The sequence below is a fragment of the Pongo pygmaeus genome, chromosome 5, assembly GCF_028885625.2.
Source record: "Pongo pygmaeus isolate AG05252 chromosome 5, NHGRI_mPonPyg2-v2.0_pri, whole genome shotgun sequence".
Lineage (NCBI taxonomy): Eukaryota > Metazoa > Chordata > Mammalia > Primates > Hominidae > Pongo > Pongo pygmaeus.
This window is the reverse complement of record NC_072378.2, coordinates 81,770,208-81,785,809: the sequence shown is the minus strand read 5'-3', so window position 1 is coordinate 81,785,809 and position 15,602 is coordinate 81,770,208. Positions and strand designations below refer to the sequence as shown.

The following is a 15,602-nucleotide window of genomic DNA, read 5'->3' as shown; positions in this document are numbered from 1 at the left end:
GTAGTAGATAGTCCTCTGAGGGAAGATGTATGTAAAGGCTTGAATAGGAGCTGGACCAGAAGATTCCATAACCTTATGTAGTGTCAATGGCAGAACAGCAGATGACTAGCAGTGACAAATGGGTCACAAGACATCAAAGAAAAATGCAGCAGCTGCAACTGTAGACTAAAAAATCAAAGATGTTCTCTACTCAGAATGTAGCCACCCTCAGCACTGAGGGTCCTGGTACAGTGGAGGAAGTATTTGAATGATAAATAAGACTTGTATGCTAATGGGATATATATAAATAAATAGAGAAGATATATATAAATAAATAGAGAAATATAGCTAGATCTATACATATATATTTATCTTTTTATATTTACATATAAAGATATTTATACATACAAAATACTTAGTTATAGAAAATTTAAAATATGGCCAGGCATGGTGGCTCACATCTGTAATCCCAGCACTTTGGGAGGCCAAGGTGGGAGGATCATCTTAGGTCAGAAGTTCAAGACCAGCCTGGTCAACATGATGAAAATCCATCTCTACTAAAAACACAAAAATTAGCCAGGCATGGTGGCACACGGTAGCCTCCCAGCTACTAGGGAGGCTGAAGCAGGAGAATCACTTGAACCCAGGAGGTGGGGGTTGCAGTGAGTTGAGATTGCACCACTGCACTCCAGCTTGGGCAACAGAGCAAGACTCTGTCTCAAAAAAAAAAAAAAGAAAAAGAAAAAGAAAAAAGAGTTCCAGACCAGCCTGGCCAACATGGTGAAATGCCATCTCTACCAAAAATACAAAAATTAGCCAGGCGTGGTGGCCTGTAATCCCGTGTATTCAAGAGGCTGAGGGAGGAGAATCCCTTGAACCCAGGAGGCGGAGGTTGCAGAGAGCCAAGATTGCACCACTGCTGTCCGGCCTGGGTGGTAGAGTGAGACTCCATCTCAAAAAAAAAGAAAAAAAGAAAAGAAAATATAAAATATTTATACATTCTACATTTAATATATATTTTTCAAGTAAAGGCTTTATTTTCATATAGAAACCAAGGACTACAGAACAGCCTCCAGATTCAAAACTTCTGTTTCAGTAATCCTTGGTTTGCATATTAGGTAGGAAAGATTCTAGGAGTGCTAGATCTTTACAAGAAAAATTCTTAATATCATCCTTTACTTCCACCTTCATAATCCCTACATACTATATACAGTTTTAGGTTTATATTAAACTGTTCAAAGAGGATGGGCCCAGTGGTTCATGTCTGTAATCCCAGCACTTTGGGAGGCTGAGGCAGGTGGATCACCTAAGGTCAGGAGTTCGATACCAGCCTGACCAACATGGTGATACCCCTTCTCTACTAAAAATATAAAAATTAGCCAGGCATGGTGGTGTGCGCCTGTAATCCCAGCTACTCAGGAGGCTGAGGCAGGAGAATTGCTTAAATCCAGGAGGCAGAGGTTGCAGTGAGCCGAGATCATGCCGCTGCACTCCAGCCTGGCCCACAGAGCCAGACTCTGTCTCGAAAAATAAATTAATTAAAAAAAAATAAAAAATAAATAAGCCTGGGCGCAGTGGCTTATGCCTGTAATCCCAGCACTTTGGAAGGCCGAGGCGGGGGGATCACCTGAAGTCAGGGGTTCAAGACCAGCCTGGCCAACATGATCAAACCTTGTCTCTACTAAAAATACAAAAATTAGCCAGTCACTGTGGCAGGCGCCTGTAATCCCAGCTACTCAGGAGGCTCAGGCAGGAGAATCACTTGAACCTGGGAGGTGGAAGTTGCGGTGAGCCCAGATCGCGCCACTATATTCCAGCCTGGGTGACAGAGTGAGACTCCGTCTCAAAAAATAAATAAATAAAATAAATAAAGTGGCCAAAGAAAGGGAAAAATGAAAAAGGTATATTAATAAAAAGTTACTCAAAATCATGTTAGATGAAATGTGTTAGTCTTAAAAAATAGTTTTTGGCCAGGCAGGGTGGCTCACGCCTGTAATTCCAACACTTTGGGAGGCTTAGGTGGGTGGATCACGAGGTCAGGAGTTCTAGACCAGGTTGGCCAAGATGGTGAAACCCCGTCTCTAATAAAATAGAAAAATTAGCCAGGTGCGGTTGTGGGCGCCTGTAATCCTAGCTACTCAGGAGGCTGAAGCAGGATAATCGCTTGAACCCGGGAAGCGGAGGTTCCAGTGAGACGAGATCATGCCACTGCACTCTAGCCTGGATGACACAGCAAGACTCCATCTCAAAAAAAAGAATAATTTTTAAAGTAGGATGCAATCAGAACTTTTATACGTATATAAAGTTAACACATGTCAAAGATTTTATATAGCTTTGTAATTAATGAGGGAAGCAGTAACATGCTACAATTGATTCATAGGAGAATTAAAAATATCACCTATATAATAAGCAAAGAGGAAACAAATGTATAAACAAATGCAAAAGGCGTTGGTGTGAGGCAGCCAATAGTGAAGGTGGCTACATGGGTCGCCATGGGGACAGGGCTGTTTCCGGGGAGGCTGTGATGGGGTAACAAGTGCATGACAATGGGAGTTACTCTCAGCACAAGAATGTACGGCAAAGGCAAGAGTAACAGCAGCATTAACCCATGTGACAGCCACACCTTGGTGAAGTTAACACTTTACATATATGAATATCTGCTCCATGTAGGAGTTCAGAAATCATCCCGAACATTTTTATCAGAGATAAGATGGGGGAAAATATTGGGAGAACCACCAGGATTCTTACATTCCTGCTGTTGTGTATTTTGGGATCTCTACTCGGCAGCTCCAGAGCCGAGGGAAACATGTCAACACTCAAGTATAACAAAAAACTTCCATGATTATCTTTTTATGTCACCTTGGTACCCTGGAGGTCCAAGGTTCCCATTGAGGATACCTAAACAGGCACTTGGAAGTATCCTAGGAAGTCAGCCATTACTCCCCAGTGGAATCCAACTTGACAACAAGGACATTTAAGTATGGGTGGGCCAATTTCTCCAAGAGGAATGGTGCCCTGAGGGCCACAGTCTGACCCTTGGTTGTCAGTGCAGAATGATGAAGGTGCTATGAGATGCCCAGTGAATGCTTTAGGTGGCTCTGGAATGCCTAGAATGAACATGGGCCTGGAGGGTGGCAGATCTTGGCCAAACCCAACAAATGCCAATTCAGTACCATACTCCTCAACATCTCTTGGGAATTACATAGGCCCTCCAGGAGGTGAGGTCCACAGGAACACCCGTCATGTCTAGTCTAGCAGACTTAATCAACCCTGGAGATATGAATGAATGCAGTATGTCCTAGACCTAACACACCTAATTTTCCAGTGGGACCTGGGTCAGATGGTCCCATGGATGAAGTAGGAGGAATGGAGTTACATCACATGAATGGCTTTTAGGCTTAGGAGATATGGACAGTATTTCTAAGAATTCTCCTGATAAAATGAGCCTGAGTAATCAAGTGGGCTCAGGGATAATGGCAAAACTGGGGGAAATTTTTAAAATCCTTTTCAGGAAGTTACTCCTCTCGCATAACAGTGAGTGTGTGATCCACTACCAAGTCCTCTCATGTAAACCACAGTGAACTAGCCCACCCCAGAACTATCATAAAGGAAAATTATTTGTCACAGCATACATTTAAAGAAAGGAATCTGTCTGGGCGTGGTGGCTTTCACCTGCAATCCCAGCACTTTGGGAGGCCAAGGTGGGTGAATCACTTGAGGTCAGGAGTTTGATACCAGCTGCACCAACATGGCAAAATCCTGTCTCTACTAAAAATATAAAAATTAGCCAGGCATTGCGGCACATGCCTGTAATCCCAGCTACTCAGGAGGCTGAGGCAGGAGAATCGCTTGAACCCAGGAGGCCGAGGTGGGAGGATTACTTGAGTCCAGGAGTTCAGGACCAGCCTGGGCAACAAAGTGAGATCATGTCTAGTACCAGTTAGTCAGGAGGCTGAGGAACAAAAATCGCTTGAACTAGAAGGCGGAGATTGCAATGAGCCAAGATCACACCACTGCACTCCAGCCTTGGTGACAGAGAGAGACTCTGTCCCCCACCCCAAAAGAAAAGAAAAGAAAAGGTAAAAAGTGGCATATTAAAGTTGACTTAAACTGAACTGCAAATAATTATGTTTGTATGTATATGTGTGGGAAGAAGAATGTACTGTATCTGTGTGTGTTATATGGACATACACACAAACATACATTGACCCTCAGGACATTGTAAAATATTATCACATAACATCTTAGGTAGAAATAAGTAAGGATATTTATTCCATCCTTTATTCACATTAATATTTTAATTACTAAAAGTTGCTTCTGCATCCTCCCTGAACTATTGTGTGCTATCTATATCCCTGCTTTATGCAAGTTCGTTCTTTCTTTCTTTCTTTTTCTTTCTTTCTTCCTTCCTTCCTTCTTTTTTTTTTTTTCCGACAGAGTCTCACTCTGTCACCTAGGCTGAAGTGCAGTGGGACAATCTGTGCACACTACAATCTTCACCTCCTGGGTTCAAGTGATTCTCTTTCCTCAACCTCCCAAGTAGCTGGGACTACAGGCATGAGCCACCTGCCCAGCTGTAAATTATTTCTTAAGGTGAACTCAGATGTCATGTTTTTGTAAGTGTCTGCAGTCATGGACAGGAATAAAATCACTTATTTGAGAGTTTATATTAAAAAAAGTAAATAAATACAAAACTTGCTTATTACAGAAATGGAAATAAAGAAATCAGTTGTATTTCCACCTGACAAAATTAATTTGCATGTTTGTGAATAAGAGCTGTTTGCACTGCTATCCGTTAACTACAATTTGCAGAGTTGTAAAATATCTCAAAGACAATGAAAGGTGCAATGATCCCAGCTAAACCACCTAATTTTCTATTGAAGTCATCAGTAATCTTTTTGATGCATTTCAAAGTCTTTTATAGTTTTTCTCTACATTAGCAATCACGGAAAAAATAGATTCCTTTCAGATGCTCCTATTTATCCCTCAGTTCTTTCACAAATAACGCCACTAGAAGCTTTCAATTAGCCGAGTGTGGTGGCAATTAGCCTGTAATCCCAGCTACTTGGAAGTTTGAGGCAGGAGAATCCCTTGAACTTGGGAGGTAGACGTTCCAGTGAGCCGAGGTTGCACCATTGCACTCCAGCCTGGGCAACAAGAGGGAAACTCCGTCTCAAAAAAAAAAAAAAAAAGCTTTCCCTGATCCTTTCAACTGATTGTAATCTCTCTCTCTTTTTGTGGCTCCACAATCCCATTGTCTCTTATGACAGTGTCTCACTTTACCATCAGTGATACTTACATATCTACCTTATTCTCCATACTAGATTTTAAATTGCTTTTCTTGAATCCTCTGCATTAGCTAACAGACTGTCTACATATATAATATGCTCAATAGATATGTTTAATTGCATTTAATGTAATTCTTATATGCATTCAACTAGTCTTAATCAGCTTTGCTTATTATAGGTAGAGATAGCACCTTCCTGCAAAGTAAGATCTGAGGAGCAATCTTTATCTGAAACAGGTCTTGGTCAATTTAGGAAGCTTATTTTACCAAAGTTAAGAACACAGGCCCATGACACAGCTTCAGGAGGTCCTGATGACATGTGCCCAAGGTGGTCGGGGCACAGCTTGGTTTTGTACATTTTAGAGAGACACGAGACATCAATTAATATATGTAAGATGTACATTGGTTCTGTGTGGAAAGGCAGGATAACTCAAAATGGGGAGGGGGCTTCCAGGTCATAGATAGGAAAGAGACAAAGGGTTGCATTCTTTTGAGTTTCTGATTAGCCTTTCCAATGGAGGCAATTAGATATGCATTTATCTCAGTGAGCAGAGAGATGACTGAGTTCTCTCTGTCCTTTCTCTACAAGGAAATTTCTTGTGAGAGAGGGATGTAGCTTTGTATCTTAGTAGCTATCTTTTTTAGGAATAGAATGGGAGGCAGGTTTGCCCTAAGCAGTTCCCAGCTTGACTTTTCCTTTTGGCTTAGTGATTTGGCGGTGGGGGGATGAGAGTGTCCCAAAATTTATTTTCCTTTCACAGAATCATATTCCACAGCATTAATAATATAAATTGAAGAACTCCAGGCAATGCTTGCTTTAGATCTGGCCTGTTCCCAAATCTCTCTCTCTTGAACTATGAGTGCCTGAAAACATTCCCAGTACTAGATTTACTAATGAATTTAGTGACTTAAGGCATCATCACTAAAAGGCAGTTATGGTGCCTCACTACCCATTAGCTACTATTAATAGATCAGTATGGAGTAGTTTACCAGTTTGATAGGTCTCAAAAGAATGGTAAAGAAAAGGAAGTGAGTTTTTTTCCTTTCCTTTAAATAGGAAATGAGGAAGTAGAACACTTGTAGTTGGGGATGTGTTGGGTCTACATTTAATAAAGATAAACAGAAGTCCTTCATGGTCATCCTTATGAGAAGACTTTACTGGTATTTTCTCTAGTGCAATTAGAAGTTTAGAAAAAGATTTCCATGAAAAGTGTGAATAAAATATTTTAAAATCCTTTTAATGGATGCCTCATTTTTTGAAATACAGTTTAGATCATGATCATCAGCTAATATTTATGGGTTGGCATTACATTGAAATATTTATGTTACTGGATGTGGAAACAGATTGGAGAAGTTTAAAACACTGTCTTTAAAACTGGCAATGATTGCTGTGGGACCCAGAAACAGTTGGCATCCTTGCATAAAAGACACTCAATGTCAATTACTTATGCACTAAATGGGTCTGGAATTCCAGATTAAATTGTCCACAGTTTTGATTCAATTAGCTTTTGATTCAGTGCCTATGTCTTTAATGACAAAGCTATTCCAGGAAAAGTTGAGCCCTGGAAAAGTTTTATCTAGCTAAGATCCCCCTGAAGGGAGGATGTGAGTCACACTGCACTTACATTGGCAAATAAAACTGTAGTGCATGTCTGCTCCCTGTGGATTTTAATTTGCAGCAACAATAAACTTCAAGTAATGGGCCTTAGGTTAAGTAGTTGAATATCAAATTCAAGTCACAACTAGAAGGTCTTGTCTTAAAAAAGGTGAGGTAAATATCATAGGCCAAATGGTCTCAGAGGCCTTGTAGAAATGCCTCCCCTCTCACATTGAGATAGCTTGATTTTTCCTCTACCCCAGATATTGTCATGTGAGTCTTTTCACTTTAATTAGTTCTTTTTTTTTTTTTTTTTTTTTTGAGACAGAATCTTGCTCTGTTGCCCAGGTTGGAGTGCAGTGGTGCAATCTCAGTTCATTGCAACCTCCACCCCCTGGGTTCAAGCGATTCTCATGCCTCAGCCTCCCGAGCAGCTGGGATTACAGGTGTCCACAACCATGCCTAGCTAATTTGTGTATTTTTAGTACAGACAGGGTTGCACCATGTTGGCCAGGCTGGTCTCGAACTCCTGACCTCAAGTGATTTGCCCACCTTGGTCTCCCCAAGTGCTGGGATTACAGGCGTGAGCCACCACGCCCAGCCTCACTTTAATTAGTTCTTTCAATTCAGATTGCACCTTGCAGTCACAGCTCTAGGGGAAAAGGGCTAAGAATATAACAAAGACAAAATTTTAAGTTGTCAAGTCATGAATTTCCCATCGGTGTCTCTCCTTAGGGTACACTTTCATCTCTAAATGGTGAGGCTGCTTTTTCCCCTTCAGTTATTCATTAATGTATTCTTTCATTTTTACTTTATTTTACTTATTCATTTATGTTCATTTGTTCATTCCTAAGCAGACACTTATTGAGAAACTATGGTGTTTCTTAATGGATGTGCTATTGGCATTTTGGGTGAGATAGTTCTTTGTGCAGAGCTGTACAGTATATTGCAAGACATTTATTATTTCTGGGCTTCACCCACAAAGCAGTCTTCAATATCTGAGCATCCTAACTCCCAACCCCCACTTCCATTTCCAGGAATAGCAGAAGAATGTCTCACATCACAATTTCTGTTCTCAAACATTGCAGGAGAAGAACCTTGAGTAGAGTCCACTGCCAGAGAACATCAGGATGAATAGCAAAATTCTAGACCTCAAGAAGTTGATAATCTCATAAGGAAAACAAATAAGTAAATACAGTGCAATGTGAATATCACACACACACTAGTGACTTCTGGGAATATTCTGGAAGGCTTCTCAAAGCTTGAATGAGAAATGCTTGAGGTAAGTCTTTAAGAACAAGTAAAAGTTAGCTAGATGAAGATTCTAGGCATCAGGAGAGGTCCAAAGGACATGCTAGAGTTCAGACAAATGTTTTGGAAGGGCTGCAAGCAAGTTCATCAAGGCTGGTGCATGGGACTGAAGTTAGGGAGGTAGTGGTAATTGATAAAACTGGTGTGGTTAGGGAACTAGATCAAGGAGAATGTCACACACCAGGCTATTGTATCTGGACTTTATTCTTAGGAATATGGGGGCGATGAGTGACATAATCAGATCTGAGTTTTGAAAAGATCACTTTAGCAAGGAGTCTGGGAATCAATTGGAGAAAATAAGACTGGTGACAGGGAAAACCATTTGGAGGATGTTGGAATAATTCAAAGAGAAACGAAGGATACTTCAATGGATTTCAATGGATACTGTGACAAATACAGTGAGGACTGCAAGCGCCCTCTAGTCAAAGTCCACCAGGAATACATCTTTAGTTGAACAAGTTGGTTTTATTACTGTCATAAATGAGGAGAGCTCTCATCATGGGGAACTGAGACGCATTTCAGTTAGAAGAAGTTAGAACCTATTTAAAGGGTTTGACCTTCAATTGGATAATTTTGGGGAGAGTCTGAGGAAACAAAGGTACTCACTATCAAAAAGTGAAGGCAATTCTATGATTAAGTATCCCAGTAAATCTTACCTATAGAAAGGGGAGACTAGAGGAAGGATTAGTAAGGAAATACCAGTCACTTACATTGGCTGGGAGAGAAGGTTGTTCAATGTTTTGTGGGTTGCACAGTGATCTTATTTTTGTCTCACTTTAACATGGTTTACATTGTATATAGAATGCAAGGGCTTGGCTGTGAGGGGAGGTAAACAGGATAGCAGTTAACTGGCATTGGTGACCAGGCACAGTGGCTCATACCTGTAATCCCAGCACTTTGGGAGGCTGAGGTGGGTGGATCACCTGAGGTCAAAAGTTGGAGACTAGCCTGGGCAACATTGTGAGACCTCGTCTCTACTAAAAATACAAAAATTAGCCGGGCATGGAGGTGCGCATCTGTAGTCCTAGCTACTGGGGAGGCTGAAGGAGGAGAATTGCTTAAACCTGGGAGGCAGAGGTTGCAGTGAGCTGAGATCACACCACTGCACTCTAGCCTGGGCAACAGAGCGAGACTCCGTCTCAAAAAAAAAAAAAAGGCATTGGTTTCAGTGACCTTTATTTTTCATTTTTATGAAGAGAGTTGTTTGATCAAGTTAATAAACTGAGGAAAAATACCTGCAGAGAGTGAAAAGTGAGTGAGGTGAGTGAGGGGAGAATAATTAGTGTAATAATTCTGCAGACATGGGAGATCATAAATTTTCATTGGTGAATTCTACAGAGTTGTTTGATTTCTTCTGTTGACACCTACTAGCCAAGATAAATAAAAATGGAGGACATGTGTTAATTATATCTATTTCCTCCTTTCCAGTAGCTACTAATTTCCATTTGAAGATCCATGTGATTTTAGGGAAATTGATTCAATTTCCAGCTTTAATGTGAGACACAGAACTGAGTTTAAGCTTATCAGTTTATCCCATTTACCTGGCCTGAGGAATTAGGTAAATGGTGGGCACATGACTTAGGGTTTTTACTGTGAATACTGGGTCACATTTTTGCTTTTCCCTGCTGAAAATGAAAGCAAAAGGATTGGGTAGCAGGCTTCTTAACAATAGTCAGGGCTTGGCCTGAGAATGAAGCCAAGCGTGAAAAAAGCAGAGTGGAAAGACAAAAAGAAACTTGTTTTTACATCATTTGAGCTGCAAGATGAAGCTTCATTTGAAGTCAGTTTTACCTTTGGACTTTTCAGTCCAAATATGCTTTATTATTTAAGCAAGTGTACGTTCCATTGCTTGTAACCTTGTCCCTCCCTCCCTCGCTCCCTCTCTCCCTTCCTTCCTTCCTTCTTGCTTGCTTTCTTGCTTTCTTTTTGATGGAGTTTCACTCCTGTTGCCCAGGCTGGAGTAAAGCAGCGTGATCGCGGCTCACTGCAACCTCTACCTCCCGGGTTCAACCAATTCTCCTGGCTCAGCTTCCCCAGTAGCTGGGATTACAGGCGCCCACTACCATCCCAGCTAATTTTTTGTATTTTTAATAGAGATGGGGTTTGGCCATGTTGGTCAGGATGGTCACAAACTCCTGACCTCAAGTGATCCACCCGTCTTGGCCTCCCAAAGTGCTAGGATTACAGGCGTGAGCCACCGCGCCCAGACTTGCTTGTAACATTGTCTCTAGACTAACAAATGTAAGGAGAGAAGAAGGCTGACTTTAAGGTTGATCCAGGGTTATGGTTGAGGTAGGCATGTGCAACAAGAAAACAAGGTGTGCGAAGTGTGTTGGCAAAAGAATGGTTAAAATAATAGTGGTAGACTCAGTAGGCAAGAAAGTGCCTGACCTACTTCTACTAAGATTTTCCTTTTCTCTAAACCTTTTTAGGGTCAAAGTCTGTATTTTCCATGCTATTCTCTAGATTAGAGAATAATTTAATTAGATTAAATTAATATACAAATTAATTTTTTGATAAGCATGATACTGTGCTAAATTTTGTGAGAATACAAGTCTAATTTGTGTTTCTAATACTTGTACTATATAATTGGAGGTTACGAGTGCGCACGCACATGCACATGCACACACACACACACCATTTACCTATTAACTTACTAAGCACTTAAAAGCAAGACAAGGCAAAATATGAGGAAGAACTTAAGTGAATTTTGCAGATGGCAAGTGCAATGGGATTTGAGAAGTGGAAAGCAATCTGTGCTACGCAACTAATGTGGGGTGATTAGAGAAAATTCCCCAGGGCTCTCTTTTCTCTCAGTTGATGTGTTAGTATTAGAGAGGACAGCAGGCTTACTCTGTTTCTGATGTGAGAGATGAGATTTTTTTACTGCTCTGTGACCTTGAGCAAGTCACTTAACCTCTTTGAGCTTCATCTTTTTCATTAAAACATTTTTGATAATAATTTAAGTCTCTACCTCTTTCTCAAGGTTGTAACAAATCAAAATCATAATGAGAAACAATGCATGTTATAGTAGATTCCAAACTGGAAAGTATGAAAGAAAAGTAGGGAATGATGATTAATGGTGGTCTTTGGCAGACCCAGAGCTACTCCAACTTCCCTGGGAGTTTTGGTTTTGTTTTTTGTTTTTCTCAAAAGTATTAATTTCTGATGGTGAAAATTTTAGAAGATAGACCAGAAACAATGACAAAACTTTGAAGGAGAAACCATTATGCAAGTCATAGCATGTGTGTAACTGCCCAGGGGGTTCCCCTTACTGGCTGCCTAGACAGAGCCAGTTCAAGACAGGGGATTTGCAATAGAGAAAGAATAATTCACGCAGAGCTGGCTGTGCAGGAGATGGGAGTTTTATTGTTACTCAAATCAGTCTCCCTGGGCATTCCGGAGCAGAGTTTTTAAGGATAACTTGGTGGGTGGGGGAAGCCAGTGAGCCAGCAGTGCTGATTTGACAGAGATGAAATCATAGGGAGTTGAAGCTGTCTTGTGCTGAGTCAGTTCCTGGGTGGGGGCCACATGATCAGATGAGCCAGTTTATTAATCCGGGTGGTGCCAGCTGATCCATCAAGTGCAGGGTCTGCAAAATAGTCAAGCATTCATCTTAGGAGCAGCCTAGGAAGGGTCAGAATCTTGTAGCCTCCAGCTGCATGACTCCTAAACCATAATTTCTGATCTTGTGGCTAATGTTGGTCCTACAAAGGCGATCTAGTCCCCAGGCAAGAAGGAGATATGCTTTGGGAAAGGGCTGTTACCGTCTTTGTTTAAACGATAAACTACAAACTAAGTTTCTCCCAAAGTTAGTTCAGCCTACGCCCAGGAATGAACAAAGACAGCTTGGAGGTTAAAAGTGAGATGGAGTCGCTTAAGTTATTTCTCTTTCCCTGTCTCAGTCATAATTTTGCAAAGGCGATTTCATGTGTACCTCTAACAATTCCCTCTATCACTTAATTGTTTTAAAGTGTTTTTGTAGATACATTTTAGTCTCAAATATAAAACTGGGATCAAGAGAAAGATGTACAATAAAACTGGCCATTTCTATTTTGGACCAAGGTAAAATTTCATTCAATTGAAGTTATTCATGTAGTTGTGCTTTTGTAAGCTTTGTAAATTAATTTCTTCATTGTATAAGTTGAATAAATTAAGTATAAAGTCCCAATACCAGCAAGGATCCCCACCCACATATACATTTAATACAAAGTCATAATAAGGGTAATAGGGGAAATATTGCCTGTGAGATCCTTAAAGATCCTGCCCTGGATCTCTTTCTCCTTCTTTTCTTAGGCCAAAATAATTTCTATAAATCTTATTTCTGTTATTTGAACTATATGTTTTGTTATTTTCTCTTGCTTTCTTCCCAGTCCCTTGCTTGTCCTCTTGTCTACCCCTAATCTTCCTACAACATAGGGTAGTTATAAAGCTTTCTTCAACAGCCCTCTTTCAGGGACCTTATATAAACCACACTTAACATCAGGAGGGATTTGCACGCAGTAGTCCTTTCATCTGAGAACCAGTATGGGCTGTGATTAGGAGTTTTGAGGGAGGGCAGTGCATCATCATTACATTAACGAGGTATAGAAGCAGAATTTGTGTTCTAGACACAGAAGAATACAGTGAACTGCGAGCCTGTCACTGTACTCCACCCTGAGCAACAAGAGCAAAACTCCATCTTAAAAAAAAAAGAAAGAAAGAAAGTGAGGAGCATTAATAATCATAAAGCAGCATAGACCCCAGTCTCTCTGCTTCTAGAAGTGCTCAAGAGGCTATAGTCAGTGGCATTAACAAAGACATTCTTGAAGTAGATTGAATATCCATCTATTAATTTCTATCTTTATACCAATTTCTTCAGTGGCTTCAGTGTGTAGAGATACATTTTAGCTTTACTTATCACTCTCCCATATCCCTCAGGAGACAAAGACAGGCGATTGAAACTATTACAATAAAAAGTGGCCAGTATTGAAAGCTGCAAACAACAGAACACACAGTGTCTAGTTTAACTTGAAAAGGAATTTATTAAGATGTCGAGCAGCTTCTCAAATGTCCAAGAGAACCTTATAATCAGGTTCTCTTGATAATAGAGGGTACGTAGCCTATAATAATTAGGCTACTGGGTAGCCTATAATAATTAGGCTACTGGGCTTCAAGTGAAGACCGTACTGCTGCTGCTCCTGGATAGAGAAAAGGAAGCTTGCACTTTCGCACTGTCAACAATGGATATAGGACTTCACTAAATTTGGATGCCCTTTAAAAATCTTTATTTTCGCTTTTTCACAAGGTGGCACCGAAGGCGAAAAGGAAGCTCCTGCCCCTCCTAAAGCTGAAGCCAAAGCGAAGGCTTTGAAGGCCCAGAGGTAGTGCTGAAAGGTGTCCACAACCACAAAAAAAGGAAGATCCGCACGTCACCCACCTTCTGGCGGCTCAAGACACTGCAACTTGGGAAACTGACCAAGTATCTCCGGAAGATCACCCCCAGGAGAAACAAGCTTGACCACTATGCTATCATCAAGTTTCCTCTGACCACTGAGTCCGCCATGAAGAAGACAGAAGACAACAATGAAACCACCATTACAAAATTATAACTGAGATAGTGAAAGAGATCTGACCTAACCAGCTCCAGCTGGCTTCTAACCTCCAAGCTGTCCTTGTTCATTCCTGGGCATAGGCTGAATTAACTTTGGGAGGAACTTAGTTGATAGTTTAAAACAAAGATGAAGCCGGGCGCGGTGGCTCACGCCTGTAATCCCAGCACTCTGGGGGCAGAGGCAGGCAGATCACCTGAGGTCAAGAGTTAGAGACTAGCCTGACCAACATGGAGAAACCCTGTTCTCCACTAAAATTCAAAATTAGCCAGGTGTGATGGCGCATGCCTGTAAACCCAGCTACTCAGGAGGCTGAGACAGGAGAGTCTCTTGAACCCGGGAGGCAGAGGTTGAGGTGAGCGGAGATCGCGACATTGCACTCCAGCCTGGGCAACAAGAGCGAAACTCATCTCAAAAAAAAAAAAAAAGAAGAAAGAAAAAACAAAGTGATAACACACCTCTCCCAAGGCAAACCCCTTCTTGCCTGGGGACTAGACTGCCTTTGTGGGACTAACAAATTAGCCAAAATATTAGAAATTATAGTCTAGGAGTCATGCAGCTGGAGGCTATGAGATTCTGACCCTTCCTAAATTTGCTCCTGGGTATAACATCATTGTTGTAAAGCCTAAGATCAGTGCTTGAGATATTTTGTAGACCCTGCACTTGATGGATCAGCTGGTACTACCCAGATAAATGGGCTCATCTGATCTTGTGACCCCCACCCAGGAACTGACTCAGCCCAAGAGGACAGCTTCAACTTCCCATGATTTCATCTCCGACCTGACCAATCCGCACTCCTGACTCACTGGCTGCCCCCCACCCACCAAGTAATCCTTAAAAACTCTCATCCCCAAATGCTCAGGGAGACTGATTTGAGCAATAATAAACTCTGGTCTCCTGCACAGCCAGCTCTGCATGAATTATTCTTTCTCTATTGCAATTCCCCTGTATTGATAAATTGGCTTTGTCTGGGCAGCAGGCAAGATGAACCCATTGGGCGGTTACAGCAACACACTTGTGTTCATTGAAGATGTTAAAGCTAACAAGCGCCAGATCAAACAGGCTGTGAAGAAGCTCTATGACGTTGATGTGGTCAAGGTGAACACCTGATTAGGCCTGATGGAGAGAAGAAGGCATATGTTTGACTGGCTCCTGATTACCATGCTTTGGGTGTTGCCAACAAAATTGGGATTATCTAAAGTGAGTCTAGAGGATGAATCCTAAATATATATATATATTTTCATCAGAAAAAAAATTTTATTTCCATTTCTTTACTTTTAAAAAGATGTTTAATTTTGAAATAATTGTAGATTCTTAGAAAGTTGAAAAAAATGGTTTATAGAGGTCCCTTGTACCCTGCACCCACACTCCCTCAATGGTTACATCTTACATATAGTATAAATTAAAAATATAGAATTTTTTTTTTTTTTTTTGAGACAAGGTCTCACTGTCATCCAGGCTGGAATGCAGTGGCACGATCACTGCTCACCACAGCCTCGAACTCACCAGGCTCAGGTGATCCTCCCACCACCTCAGTTTCTCCAGGAGCTGGGACTATAGGTGCATGCCACCACACCTGACTAATTTTTGTATTTTTAGAAGCGATGGGGTCTCTTTATGTTGCCCAGACTGTTCTTGTACTCCTGGGCTCAAGGGATCAACCCACCTCAGCCTCCCAAAGTGTTGGGATTACAGGCATGAGCCACTGGGCCCAGCCTAAACACAGAAATTTATATTGGTACAATCCACTGACTTCATTCAGATTTTCCTCTATAGGCACTCATTGTTTGTGTATGTGTGTGTGTGTGTGTGTATACAGTTCTATGCAATTGTGTAG

At 41.2% G+C, this 15,602-nt stretch overlaps 2 pseudogenes; both read left to right on the top strand.

Moving 5' to 3' along the window:
• Positions 1 to 2,549: 2,549 nt before the first annotated feature.
• On the top strand, positions 2,550 to 3,511 carry LOC129039076 (single-stranded DNA-binding protein 2-like; annotated as a pseudogene).
• A 6,353-nt stretch (positions 3,512 to 9,864) lies between these two features.
• Positions 9,865 to 14,964, top strand: LOC129039075 (large ribosomal subunit protein uL23-like; annotated as a pseudogene).
• Positions 14,965 to 15,602: the final 638 nt, after the last annotated feature.